The 14,700-nt window shown below is 44.3% G+C and overlaps 1 protein-coding gene and 1 long non-coding RNA gene across 3 annotated transcripts in view; both read right to left on the bottom strand.

Annotated features, from left to right (window-relative positions):
• Clpb (caseinolytic mitochondrial matrix peptidase chaperone subunit B) overlaps window positions 1–14,700 on the bottom strand; it is a 132,153-nt gene that overhangs the window by 32,590 nt on the left and 84,863 nt on the right. The window lies entirely within an intron of this gene.
• On the bottom strand, window positions 8,278–8,813 carry LOC125362727. Its single transcript, XR_007213076.1, has 2 exons — window positions 8,607–8,813; window positions 8,278–8,392 (listed from the first exon to the last, which is right to left on the bottom strand). It is a non-coding gene; the product is annotated as an uncharacterized LOC125362727 (long non-coding RNA).

Genomic DNA, 14,700 nt, shown 5'->3' with positions numbered 1-14,700 from the left:
TTAGAAAATGGCAGAATGGCAGGAAAAATATGTTAACTACTCTGGAAGGAGGATTCTTAAAGTCTTCTGTGACAAGAGGCCAGGATATATTGTGGGCTTCTACATGTGCACGCACACTTCCCATGTAGAGACATGTTACACACACAGACATGTTGCAATACACAAATGCACACAATTGAACATGCCAACAAAAATGCCAAACATATATCAAACACAAATTCATGTATACATCCAAAACATCTGTATATAGATAAGTATTCATTCATAAAGCCATATAAGAGTTCCTTTCTATAAGGCAAAGATTATCCCAAATAGCAGTAAAAAAGCCTTTTCGGGGCTGGGAATGTGGCTTAGCAATAGAATGCTTCCCTAGCATGCATGAAGCCCTCAGTACCAAATAAACAGAAAAAGCCAGAAGTGGTGCTGTGACTCAAGTGGTAGAGTGCTAGTCTTGAGCACAGAGAGGCTCAGGGACAGTGCTTAGGCCCTGAGTTCAAGCCCCAGGACTGGCAGAAAAGAAAAAGAAAAAAAAGCCTTTTCCTTTCTGTTCTCCTATCTACGTGTATTTCGTGCCAGTGGAGGTCAGCTGAGTCCTTGAGAAGGGGGTGGGACTCACAACAACCTGGCTCTATTGGTGTGTGTATGTGAGCAGAAACATACTCTAACTACTAGTTCCTATGACTACAGCACAGAGAACTTTGAGTATAAGAAAAAGAAGAGTTAAAACAATTCTTAGATCTGATCAACACTTTTGGCAAAGTATCAGGATACAAAATTAACATACAAAAATCAGTTGTTTTGCGGGACACCAGTGGCTCATGCTTGTACTTCTTGGTACTTAGGAGGATGTGAGGATCACAGTTCTAAGCCAGCCCAGGCCAACCTGGAAGTGGAACTGTAGCTCAAGTGGTAGAGCACTAACCTCTGTGACCACTGCTTCAGTCTCTTAGGGTTAAAGTCTCCCTAGAGCTCCAGGAGAGCACAATGCCAGCTCTCCAGGAACTAATGAGGACACAACCATGACACAGACCAAGGATGATCAGTATGCTGAGGGAGGGACAGACAGTACAGGGGCAGAACAGAGCATTCAGGGGCTGCTTTGTCTGGTATGGCCTTCATAGCTCAAACCTACTTGGGGTGTTAGGCACTTGCTGTGTGTGTAAGGGCAAAGAGTCCAGTACTTGAGAGCATCTTGCTTTCTCACAAAGCTCCTCAGCACAGATGGAAGCCATAAAATGGTGAAAAGGCCTCTTCTTTCTCAGGTAGCTTCAAGAAGAGCCCTGCTAGTAGATAGGTGCTATGTAAAAGGTGAGATTAGGGAGAAACTTCTGGAAGGGAAAGAAAACATCAGAAAGAAGGGAGGAGAAATACACAGCAGGAGAGAAAAACGAGGGGGGAGGCGAGGAGAAGGTGAGAGAAGTCGATGGGGGAAGAAAGAACAGAGAGTGAGATTAGCTGCTTCAAACAAGTGCTGTCAGTGATCTATATTTGCTTACAGAATGAAAAATGTGTGCTATAAACATTGGCCACTGAGTAATTTCTAGCAGGAGTCGTGTCACTTCTCATAAAGGATGGGATAAGGACAGGTAGGACATCTCTGCACCTGGGCCAGCCAGAGTAGGGGCTTCCTTTTATAGCAGTGCTGGGCCTGGGTCCAGCCCAGGAGGCTCTTAGGTCAGGCAGCTCAGAGGGTGAAGTTGGCTGGGGGTCCCCAAGGTTCTGTAGCCTCAGGGCAGCAGCCTGCCCCCACTTAAGGGTGGCTGAGGCAGGGGCACCATGGATAATGTCCATCCAATATTACTCCCCCAGCCCAACACCCTCTCTGTGACTTGACTAATTGCTGTAATAATTGATAGAACCTGACTTCTACCACTGATCGATTTCACCTCCACGACCAACGGCCACAAACCATTACACTCCAATAAATAACCACATTGGGCCTCACCCGGCTGCCCTCTCCGGGGGCATCAGGATAGCCCGTGCCCTAGTCTGACCTCCCTTTGCCTCCCACCCAGGGCCCCTTCGGGCCAAGCAGCTGGTCGAGAGGGCCAGGCCTCTGGGACAAGTGAGAGGGCTGGACGGAGGTGAGGAGTGCTAATCGCAGGCCATCCGTCACCTCCCACTGGCTGTCTGGGGCCAGGGCAAACACCTGGAGCACCCCAGGCAGTGTGGTACGGGACCCCTCCCTCCTCTCTGGCTTCAGATTAGTTGTCCCAGCTTATAATATTTGATAAATAGCAGCCTGGCTTCCTGGCAGCACTGCTGCGGCTGCGCCTGCCCGCTACAGCTGTGGAAGGTCACTCATTGGGGAAATATGTTTCTGTCAGTGGTATTGAAAAAAGTTTAGTGGAGTGACAGGCCTCAATTTTTCAAATTTTATTAACTCCATCCTCTTAACCATTTGTCTTGAATTCCTTCAGATTCTGGGGGATCTGTCAATAGAGATCGGCCACAAAAGTAGGGCAGGGTTGGGTAGTCATGGGGCTGAGGCTGGTTGTTGCCACTGTGGCTGGCTGGAAGCTCACTCACAGTGGGAAGAGTGCTGGTAAGGAGGAGGCCTGGCCCACTGGGGCCTAGCGAGTCCATTGTTCTTCTCTGGTACAGTGCTAGCCTTTGATTTGAGACAAGTGTGTATGCTTCAAATGGCAAAATCCTTAAAGGTGAGCTCTTCAATGAACACGGTAAAAGTGAAACAATGTAACTTGAGAGGAAAGATGGGGAGAATGATGGAAGGAATGACCACTGACCCAGATGCATTGTACTCATAGTAACTTGACTTCTGGAATTGAAACACCTTTGTACAATTTCTCAATAATCAAATAAAAAAAATAAAATTGTACAGTGATACAATGAGTTTTTAAAGAGCTTTCACATTCACTCTTTTTTTGCTTTTACTGTTCGCTCCTCTGTCATTTTCACCTTAGTTTTCATTATTCTGACAGTCTTGTTTACTACCTCCAACTAGGTTTTGCTAAATATCAGAGAAATCTTTTCTATGATCAGAGATGTCAACACGAGCTGATCTATTCTTTCTGGTAGTGAGTTCCCCATCAAGAAAATATTGAGAGAGAAGACAGCCATATCACAGAAGCTGTGCACCTTCCTGTCTCAGTCATTCTCCATGCTGTGTGGTCTGATCCTTTCAAGGCCCAGTGACCAGTACTCCCCTTCTGGGTTGCTGCTGGTCTCCTACACACTCCCTTTGGCCTTAGGTTCTGGTCTATATGTTTCAGGCTAGCCTTTGAAGTGAGTCTATGTAGATTTGCAGGTCAGACTCTCCTCTGTATTCTCAGATGCTAAAGGAAAAAAGAGACTTGCTCATAGCATGGCAGGAAAAATGGTGGAAGCAAGAATAGAGCCCTGGTCTCCTGATGTGTTATCCTTAGCTATTGCCAACCATGCTACTGACCATGCTCAACATATACATACAGACGTACACTTAGAGGAATGCACACTTGTAACCAATGTTTTCTAGGCAGTTATTATTACATGTTGTATTTTCTGCTGACTATACTCATGATTTTATCCTTAACTATTTGGTGAAGAAAGCAGGAGAGGTATTGTTTTATCCATTTTACAGATGACCTGAGTCTGGCAAAAGAATTAAGAGAATGGAGACAAGAATGGAGACATTTGTAAAGTGTAAGATTTTTATATACAGTATCTGAATTATTCACCATATAAAAAGAAAATAGAGGAGCAGAGAGCTGAAATAATTTGCCTATGGTCATATAGAAGATAAATAGTAAAGCGGGAATTTAAAGCTGGGATTTTATTATACTATTCTTTCATATATGTTTTGAATTTTTTTAAAAAGAAGCAGCCTAGACTGCTTTCCCCAATATAGTGCTACCAAAGGCCTGATAACTATCAGAGTGAGAAAAATAATCTCTTTCCCTCCCAGTGTGCTTAGATGCTTGCTCCAAGGCTAAGGCAGGGAAGTTTCTCAAAATAAACTGAGGACAGATGGCTTTGTAGAAAGGGCCCAAATGAGGTGTCCCTCACCTCCTATTCAGAGCTTGCTACCTAGGAAGCAGGTAACTGATCTTCTGAAAGGGCATCCAGAAGTCCCAGATGGGCTTGTTCCCTTCAGGGAACAGACAGACTCATAGTTGCACTAAGCCATTCCATTAAAGCACATAGCACACTCTCTGTGGGCTAGGGGACTAAGCACACACAGAAGCAACTTGGCCCTGCTCTCTGGCAGGAGACAGATGGGATAGAAGCAATGATAATATCATGTTTTAAGCGCCAAGGGGCAAGGAGATGGGCATGATGACCTCACCTCCATGGGGTAGCTGGGGACTAGAAAACCATAGCATTGGCTAGGAAGATGTACACTAACATTAAAAAAAAAATGACAGGAGCCGAGCACCAGTGGCTCACACCTGTAATCCTAGGTACTTAGGAGGCTGAGTTCTGAGAGTCAAGGTTCAAAACCAGCCTGGGCAGGAAAGTCCCTGAGACTCTTATCTCCAATTAACCACCAGAAAACCGCTATGGCTCAAGTGGTAGAGAGCTGAAGAGCTCAGGGACAGTGCCCAGGCCCAAAGTTCAAGTCCCATGACCGACTAAAAAAATTTACACACACACACACACACACACACACACACACACACGACAGGGATATGGCTCAGTGATACAGTGTTGATTTAGCATAAATGCTGAGTTCCTCCCAGTACTACAAAAATGAATGAACCAATCACAAGACTGGAGAAGTGGAGAAGCCTGGGGAAGGGAAAGCTGAGCTGGCACGGTCTGGGAGTGAGAGTAAGAAAGAGCTAGAACCCAGGGTTATAGCTAGAAATATTTCTACTGTCTGCAACGATCTCCTTACCCAGGGCTTTCACTTCCCTGACATTGTCTAGAAGTATTAGACTACATGGGCTACCATGGTCCTCTTTGGTGGCACAAAGCCTCTCTACCACTGAGACCCTAAGTTCTATGAAGCCAGCTACACTTCCTTTGCCCTGTAGCTTTTCCACACTATTCCAGTTTATGGGTCACTTCCTCTTTTGAGGCCCTACTGCACTCATCCGATCACAAACTTGTCAGATTCTGGAGAATCAGACATTATTAACAAAGGATGCTTTCTGAATGCTTACAGAGGGAACTGGTGACGACAGCTTCCTTGCTTTATCAAGATTACTTGTTTGATAATCAGGTTCAGTTAGGGCAAAAGAAGACATATGATAGGATGTCTCAGCATAACCCTGGGGTCACAATGAAGACATGTGGGCTAGATGCCAGTAATTTATAGAATGTCAGTAAGTGACTGGTGAACCAACTAGACCAAGGGGGTAGAAGCACTGATGGATCAGAGGTGTGCTCAAAGTTTTTGCTGGTAGTCAACAGGCTTGATCATGTCCAGTATGTTTATTTCTGACATGGACATCACAGGGATAGCCTGCACATCAAACATGCAGATGTTCATTAGGGTGGAGAGTAACTGTTGGGCTCCAAATTGCCGGGCTTTGCTCTACCCCTCCCAATCCACGTGGGGAGGGGTCCTGGGCTTATCTACCTCTTCCGTGTGGGATCCATACTCACTCTCTCATGTCCCCCCGGCCAGTAGGGTTTAGACGCGGGAGCGGGGTCCCGGGCTTAGCCTCGGTTCGCGTGTAGGTGCGAGACCCCCATACTCGCCAGCCCAAGGAAGACACGAGTGCGTGGGGGCTCGGAGCCGTCTCTGGGACGATTCTGATTTATTCAAATGAGAAGCCACAAAGATATACCCCAAAGGCGGGCACAGGGGAGGGACAACAGACTGGCCACGAAAGCTGTTCGTCAAGTGATGTCAAGGGACTTCCCTTGTGGGCGGAGGCCCAGCCCCCCAAGGATTGGGTTTCTGGGGTACCCCCGCCATTGCACACGTGCTCACCCCAGGAGCAGGGGCTTCTTCTTCCTGTTAAAGGCGGAAGAAGAGGGGAGGAGACAGGCCAGGCCAGCTGTGGCCTCTTAAAGGCACAGCTGACAACAAGTAACAAATATACAAATATGATGGAAGATTGACATTAAGAGCTAAAAAAAAAAATGAGGTGAAAATTAATGGGAGATAAAGGGGAACTCATAGGTTTTGGAAGAGACAAAGTAGAGATTGTGCTGGGAAAAGTAATTGGCATAGGAAAGGATTTAGTAGCCAGGCAAGAAAGAAGCTGTTTATTTAGGTTGGAGAAAAATTAGCACAGGGGAACACACTGGCCATTTCAGGCTTGAAGAGCCATTGTATAGAATAGGGAAAAGATTTATTTTACATCAATAGACTTCGGAAGCAGATGGTGGCTGACTTTTTGGGCCTGGGAACAGCTGCATTCCCTAGTCTTGGAAGTGCTAAAATTCTGAAAGAGTTAGGATGGCTATTTGGTAGGCTTACTATAGATACATTCTTTACAAAAAAGATTTCCCCTAAGAATCACTTTCTCTGAGCACTGGTGGCTGATGCCTGTAATACTAGCTACTTAAGAGGCTGAGATCTGAGGATTATGGTTTGAAGCCACAGCCTGGGCAGGAAAGCCTATGAGACTTTCTCATAGACTTTTGCCTCCAACTAACTACCCAAAACCTGGAAGTGAAGTGGTGGCTCAAGAGACAGGGCACCAGTCTTGAGTGAAAAAAGCTAAGGGAGACAGTCCCTAGGCTGTGAGTTCAAGTCCCAGTACCAGGGGAGAGAGGAAAGAAAGGAAGGGGGTGGGAAGGAAGGAAGAGGGAAAGGGAAAAGGGAAAGAGAGAAAGGGAGGGGGAGAGGAGGAAGGGAAGAGAGAGAGAGAGAAAGAGAGAGAACTTTTTATTTATTCACTCAAAGATACCAGCTGAGAATCTCCTATGTGTCTGGCAGAGTACTTGGCACTATGGATATAAAGGAAATTATGACACTGTTTCACTCTTTGGGAGCACATGATGTGGGAGGGAGATGCACACATTTATTTCAACAGTATCATGTGCTTTGATCACAGGTCTTAGCACAAGAAGACTGGCTCTAGTTTTAGACTAGTCAACGTTCTTGAGGAAATTCACACATGTGTTTGGTTTGCCACAGCCCCCAAACAGCTTAATCAAGGCAAAATCACTTTCTGAAACCAATTATATGGGCTACAGGGATCTGCAAAGTGAGACAGAATCTTTGTACATGATATTTTGCTCTTACAGCTCAAGTTTTGGTCTTTGGCTAGACTTGTTTATGTACCTACAGATTGTCTTACAAGTGGCTGTGGTGTCAGGGTGAGGTGATTTAGCCAGCAGGGCTACCCAACTCTCCATTTCTTACCCACCCTATGGGGACTGCTTCAGCACAGACATAAACATGCTCCTGCCGTTACCTTATTGCACTCGTCACATGGGGAGGCTAGAAGGCTTGATTCAGAGATATGATTGGATTTTAAATCCCAGTCTCACAGGATTTTAATTACTGGTCTGGGGCAGCAGGGATAGGCGCTGCTGCCTTTGGATGGAGGAGGTCGATACACCAGTCCACAACATATTGAGCCACAATGCCTGCAGACTCTATTGCTCTATTTAATCATCTTTTGCAAAATTTACAGTGGAACAGGAGGGATCAATACGGAATTTATCACATTCTCTTGTAAATACGAGCCAGGAAAGAGTTCCAGGCAGTTTGTTACTGGGTGGGAGAGAACATGTCTCTGTACAGCTGGGTATTAGGCGACGAGACAAAAATCTATTCTTGGCATAAGCTGCAGATACTCAGCCAGTCCCTCTTAAGCCGAAAGAAAAGTTCAATGGGAAGAACATTCATTCATTCACTCACTCAACCAACCCCAGACAATGTAATGTAAACCTACTTGTTGGTCTTCCTACCTCCTGGATCTCCTTCACACTTGTCTTTTTCCTGCAAAACTTTTCCTCCCCTGCTTTAAAACCTCAGCACCTCCTAATGCCCACAAGGCAAGCACAGATGTCTCCCTCAGTATGCAGTCCCTCATGAGCTATCCACCACCTATCTCCACAAGAGGCAGGGAGATGACGGTTGCTTCAGGATTGAGAACAGAGCTGGTGAGGCCCAGAGGAAGAGGTCTATGGTCAGTATCTTAGATGAGGTCTGTTATGAGCCGCTCATTCCCTAGCAGAGTCTCTTTCCTGACTCTAAACCTGTCCTCAGTCACTGTTCTGTGGAACACTTTCCTTACTTCTCCTACCTATGAAGCTCCTGTTTAGCCGTCAAGACCCAGTGTCTTTATGTCTCTTCTATGTAATTTCTCCTTGTTTGCCCACAGGAGGGGAATCACATCACACACTTTTCTTTTCTTTTTTTTTTTTGGGGGGGGGGGTGTCCGTCATGAGGCTTGAATTCAGGAACTGGGCTTCCCATGAACTCTTTGGCTCGAGGCTAGCCCTCTACTACTTTGAGCCACAGCACCACTTCCAAGAGTGACAACTTTTTTTTCTTTCCCAGTCCTGGGCCTTGGACTCAGGGCCTGAGCACTGTCTCTGGCTTCTTTTTGCTCAAGGCTAGCACTCTGCCACTTGAGTCACAGAGCCACTTCTGGCCATTTTCTGTATATGTGGTGCTGGGGAATCGAACCCAGGGCTTCATGTATACAAGGCAAGCGCTCTTGCCACTAGGCTATGTCCCCAGCCCCAAGAGTGACAACTTTTAAAGATGAGACTTAAGGTCTCTTCTTCAGACACCCTCTCCACTAATTCTGCAGCCTTGGCCAGTCTCCCTCCTGTGTCTAAGAAGGTGCAGTACCCAACTACCTGCACCTACCATCTCTTCACAGACCCACAGGTGACACTGACCACAGGAAGGAATGTTTAGTAATAGTAATTGTAGGGGAAAATCACAAGTTATCAGTTTTTTTCAATCTGTGTAACAAATTCTGAATTTACAACATAATACTTAGCTCCCTGGGGTAAGAACTTAGTATCCATTTTCTACATGCATAGGGTCTGCATACCAAGGGAGATGGTCTTGTAGGCACTGGGAATTGCTAAAAGTTTTAAAGCAGAGGAATGAGGTAGGTCTGAAGGAAATCTGGGAGGTCAGGAGACCAACAAGAAGGCTGTTACTGTAGTCCCAGTAAATGATGAAGCCTGAACTAGGGTAAGTGGGGACAGAGAAAATGGACATGAAAGGAAGTTCTCAGGCAGATAGGGTTTGGCAGAAAGTGAGGGAGACGTCACTAGACTTATATTTCTTGGAGATGGTAGCTGCTGATGCCATTCACCAGACAGTGAGTATGAAGACAGTGTAAGGAGGGCTGGGTATGAGATGTTACAGCTGAGCTAATGATACATGAGAATGCCTGGTTTGTTCTAAGGAAAATATGTAAGCCAGTGTGGCTATAGAAGAGGGAGTATGCAAGGTGTGGGAATGAGTGCTCAAATATGCTTCATAAACAGTCAGGTAAGGAAAGGCACAGCAAAATCTCCTCTAAGGACTTCAGCTCAAGGCAAACCTATTCATTTATGGATAATACCGTGTCACTTAGTACTGAGAGGATCCTTAGCTCATTTTTATCTTGGACATTTCCTGGAAATAGTGGGTTTGCAGGAGATTAGGCCCATTCCTCCCCCTTCCCACAATTTAGCACAGACTACCCCCAGAGGTGGCAGAGGGCCCCGTGACCAGAAAGTAGCCGGGAACAATTGGCAGTGGAGAGGGGAGGCTCTAAAATGGGAGTTCAAAGTGAGCTACACTACCCTGGGTCCCTAGGTTTCTACAACTTCCCCTCCTCCTCTTTTGCCCCCTCCCCCAAAAGACAGCTGAGACCTAGTCAGCCTAGCCTGGGGTCTGGGCTGAATTTAGAAGTAATGATTATACTGCTGACGCCTGGGACAGAGCCACAGTCTGCAGAAGGCAGTGGCTTTTGTTCATGCACTAAAAACACATCATCTTCAAACATGCTAATCTCATGTCTGCTTCCATCTAACAACATTGAGGGATGTGGAGGACAGGGTACACAATGCCCACACATCTGGCTAATTCAGTTAGGAGGCCAATCAATCTTGATGGGTTGTCTATAAAAGAGCAACCACCCCAAAGGACCGAGCTCACCAGATGTTTAAGCGTCTGCTGACCAACTCCAGCCTAATGCTCATTCCAGAGAAGTTGGATTATCAAGAGATGGTCTGTGCTTCTACTCACATGCCTACTTCCTGAGCTAAGTCCAGCTGTCAGCTTGGGGGAGAGGCATCAGAGCAGCGGGTGAGCCTGCACTAGAATGAGGAACATTTGGGACTTCAGGAAGACAAGGAAGCCTTGCTTACATGCACAGAACATGTACATGCAAAAACAGTACCTAGTGGAATATTTTTATTAATTGTACTTCGCAGTAATAAGAGAATCAGAGCATGGAGGGAGTACCTTTACTATAATGTCCAATGTTACAGGACATGGTTCTGGGCACAGGAACCATTTACATGCTAATGTCTACTTTCAGCCTCCCACCAAAAGGTGAAGGAATTACTCACCTTCCTCACAAACTGTTGCCTTTTATATATTAAAAAAACAACAAAAAACAAAAGCTAGCCAGATGCTGGTAGCTCATGCCTACAATTCTAGCTACTCAGGAGCTATTAGAGTTTCATGATATGAGGATCATAGTTTGAAACCTACCCAATCAGGAAATACCGTGAGACTTATCTCCAATTAACTACCAAAATGCTGGAAATGAAACTGTGGCTCAAAGTAGTAGGGCACTAGCCTTGAGCACCAAAGCTCAGGTACAGTATCCAGGCTCTGAGTTCAGGGCCCAGGACCAGCACTTGCATACACATGTATACACACACACACACATACACACACACCACACACTGCTGCCAGTGAGAACTGTTCCAGTTTATGTTCGTTCCTTTATGCCCAACCAGTTACCAAGCAACTACCACTGAAACTAAAAACAGGAGGGAGGTAGGGAGATGAAAAATAAGGATAGAGAATGGTCCACAAACACACATAAAGACCACAAACACCATTTTGACCCAGAGCTCCTTGCTGGTGCTAGAGATTCTGTTTTTCTCAAAAGGGTTTTCTCTAATGAATTCCAAGGGCTTTACCAAATTTGTTGCCGAGTTAAGAGTACAGGACAAACCCTTGGATGATAGTACACTGAGAATCTCTGATGGGATTATAAAACAGTACAATTTCATGAAGAGGAACTGGCAATAGATTATCAAAAGTACAATATACATTTACCTTCTCACTCAGCAATGCCACCTCTAAAACTACTAGATATACTACAGAAATATACGTGTGAAGAGGTTATATTTGGCAGCACTGTTTATAATTGTAGTATACAAAAAGCTGCAGTTTCCAAGTGCTTTCCAAGGGCAGAGAACTGTACAGCTATAAAAATGAGAAAATTTATCTCTGTAACTAACATGAAATTATTTCCAGTAAATACTGCTAAATAAGAAAACAAACAAAAGATCATGTATATTATGCTACCTTGTGTATAGGCAGAAAGGCAGAATAAGAAAGAAAATTTGTTTTGGTGGTACTGGGATTTTAACTGAAGGCCTTGCACTTGCTAGACAGGTCTTCTACCACTTGGGCCTTGTCTGTAACTTATTTTCCTTTCTTTTTCTCTTGTACTAGCACTGGGGGCTTGAACTTGGGACCTTGTGCTCTGCTTGGCTTTTTTGCTCAAGGCTGGTACTTTATCACTTGAACCACACATCTACTTCTGGCTTTTTGCTGGTTAACTGGATAAGGGTCTCACAAAATTTTCTGCCTGGACTGGCTTTGAACTGTCATTCTTTGATCTTAGCCTCTAGAGTAGCTAGATTATAGACATAAGCCACTAGCACTTGACCCACTTTTTCTTTTCTTTTTTCCTTCTTTCTTCCCTTTCTTTCCTTTACTCCTCTCCCTCCCTTCTTCCTTCTCTTCCTTTCCTTCACTCTCTTTCTCTTCCCTCTTTTATTTTCTGTCTTGTCTTAAATTTTTGCCTGGGCTGGCCTTCCACATAGCTGGGATGAAAGGCCTGTGTAACCAGTCCAGCTTTATTGACTGAGATGGGGATTCACTAATACTTTGTCGAGCCTGACCTCCAAGTGAGATCCTCTGGATTTGTTTCCCAAGTAGCTGATTAAAGCCACCACACCTATGATTTTATAGGATATTTTAGTTCAACTTTTTTTTTTTTTTTTGCCAGTCCTGGGCCTTGGACTCAGGGCCTGAGCACTGTCCCTGGCTTCCTTTTGCTCAAGGCTAGCACTCTGCCAATTGAGCCACAGCGCCACTTCTGGCCGTTTTCCATATATGTGGTACTGGGGAATTGAACCCAGGGCTTCATGTATACAAGGCAGGCTCTCTTGCCACTAGGCCATATTCCCAGCCCTTTATAGGATATTTTAGGTAGGATAAATAAAACACAACTGGTTTATTAACCAGGTTATTTTTAAATTTTTATTATCAAACTGATGTACAGAGAGGTTACAGTTTCACACGTTAGGCAATGGATACATTTCTTGTACTGTTTGTTATCTCGTCCCTCATTCCCTCCTCCCCCTCCCCCTATTAACCAGGTTATTAACGAAGAGTCTAGGATGTATTTTTATATAGTTTTAACTTCTGGAAATAAGTTAATGTTCTATATATTCAAACAACAAAATTAACAAAGATAGGTAAGGGAGAAAACTCCTAAACCTGAATTTCAGATTAATAAAACAAACATTGAGCTGGTGCTGGTGGCTTATGCCTATAATCCTAGCTACTCAGGAGGCTGAGATCTGAGGATTACAGTTCAAAGCCAGCTGGGGCTGGCTTCCAGAAAACTGGAAGTGGCGAGGTGGGTCAAGTGGTAGTGCGCTAGCCTTGAGCTGAAGAGCTCAGGGACAGCGCCCAGGCCCAGAGTTCAAGCCTCACGACTGATAAAAAACAAATGAAAAGCCCCCCAAAACCAAAAAAACAAAAACAAACACTGAAGGAATACTAGTAACATATGACCCTAGAACTTGACTATATATATACTCCGCTGTGGATGGAACAGGGTGAACACAGTAAGTCCTGACCTGAGCTATTTTCAGTAGTTTTATTTCCTATGGTAACATGGGGAGAGCAGGTCTGAATGTTGCCTTTTTGGATGTGTTACAGGACCGCTCGAATGGCTAGATCTATGGATACTGTTTATAGCCCAAATTCTCAATGTGGAAAAAGGGACATACAATAATGAAGTGTGTAAAAGATAAGAAAGAAAATGCTCCTAAAAGAGAAGCAAAAAGAAAAAAAGATTAGGGTATGCCACTGGCCAAATTTGAGGCAATTTTAGCACTAATAGAATTTAAGATAGTAATGAGGTATAGAACACTAAAACACCAGGTATGGCAAGCACAGTCTGACAACAGATAGATAAATAAGGGAAAGGGTTTTTTGCTTACCATAGTACGGCAGATGCTGACTGGTCAACGTGGAGTCAGAAAAATACGTAACGGCTACAAAATGGCCCTGGGAACCTGTGCATATGTTAGGGCACATGTAGGGGGAACCAAAGTTGCACATGGAATTCAATGGGCATATTACTTTGGGTTTCTAGGTGGCTCCAATTTAACAAGGTTCCTCCTTTGTTATAAAGGAAGAAGGAATGGGAAACAAAGAGTCAGGGTCAAGATGATGCAATGGGAAAAAGGTGGCTACAAGGTATGGGCTGTGGGCTGCATAAAGAAGCTGGTGAAGGCATGAGAACAGTTCGCTCTAGTCTCCATAAACAAAGGTAGCTCTGAAGAGACCTTGGTTTCAACACACTGAGATCCATTCCAAACTTATTTCTGGAATTGTACAATCATAAATTCATGTTGCTTTAAGTCACAGTGGTTATCTGTTACCACAGCAATAAAAGGACACATGAGAAAAGGTGCTTCTGAGGAGCAACAGGGATGGAGAAGACCTCCTTTCCTCTCTGTAGCCCTTGGCGCCTCTAGAAAATGTCAACTTGTGTGTTTTTAAGTAAAAAAAAAAAAATCACCATGGGGTCACTAACATACCAACAATAGACAATCACTTTATAATTATTTTGACTACAAGAAGATGTCCTCTGTGTGGTCCTCAAAGCTTTCCACATCTAAGCCTCCAGAATCCAGGCCAATTTCCTTAAATCTCTAATTAAGCAGCAAGAGCAAAAGCTCATTCTGTTCTGCTACCTCACTGAAAATATGTACCTGCATTCCCCTGTCCTGAGCCTGACCATGCCCACCTATTCCATGAAGCTATCCACAGACCAAGACTGGCTTCCCCTCCTCGTTACCCAATATACTAGCTGTTCATTCTGGCTCTTACATTTAACTTATTGTCTTGTTATCTACAGTCCAATGCTGTTCTCAGTGTGCTTTCTCTATGCATCTTTTTCTTTTATTCTCAATAGTACCTGATGTCCATTTATTTTTTTAAATTAAACTTTATTGACAAGGTGTTGTGCAAAGGGGGGTACAGTTACACAATAAGGCAGTGAATACATTTCTTGTGATATCTTACACTCTCATTTTCCTTTCCCTTCCCTAGATCAGGTAGGCATATATACAATATCCAGTGTACCAAAATCATATACAGTAACCACGTAGGGTACGCCACAGGAAATTCACCTAGAACTTTAAAGATAACATCAACAGTAGAATGCTCCTGTGTCCTTCTCTTGGAGTTGTTTTTGTTTATCCTCGTCTTATATGATCATGTGTATATAGCTGTTGAGCTATTGTGATTCACTGATAGGTTTACTCTAGACCTTTTTATGTTTAGTAGTTGTTTGA

This window comes from Perognathus longimembris, chromosome 13 (assembly GCF_023159225.1).
Source record: "Perognathus longimembris pacificus isolate PPM17 chromosome 13, ASM2315922v1, whole genome shotgun sequence".
Taxonomy (NCBI): Eukaryota; Metazoa; Chordata; class Mammalia; order Rodentia; family Heteromyidae; genus Perognathus; species Perognathus longimembris.
The sequence above is the reverse complement of the archived record's forward strand: the minus strand, read 5'-3'. Positions and strand labels throughout refer to the sequence as shown.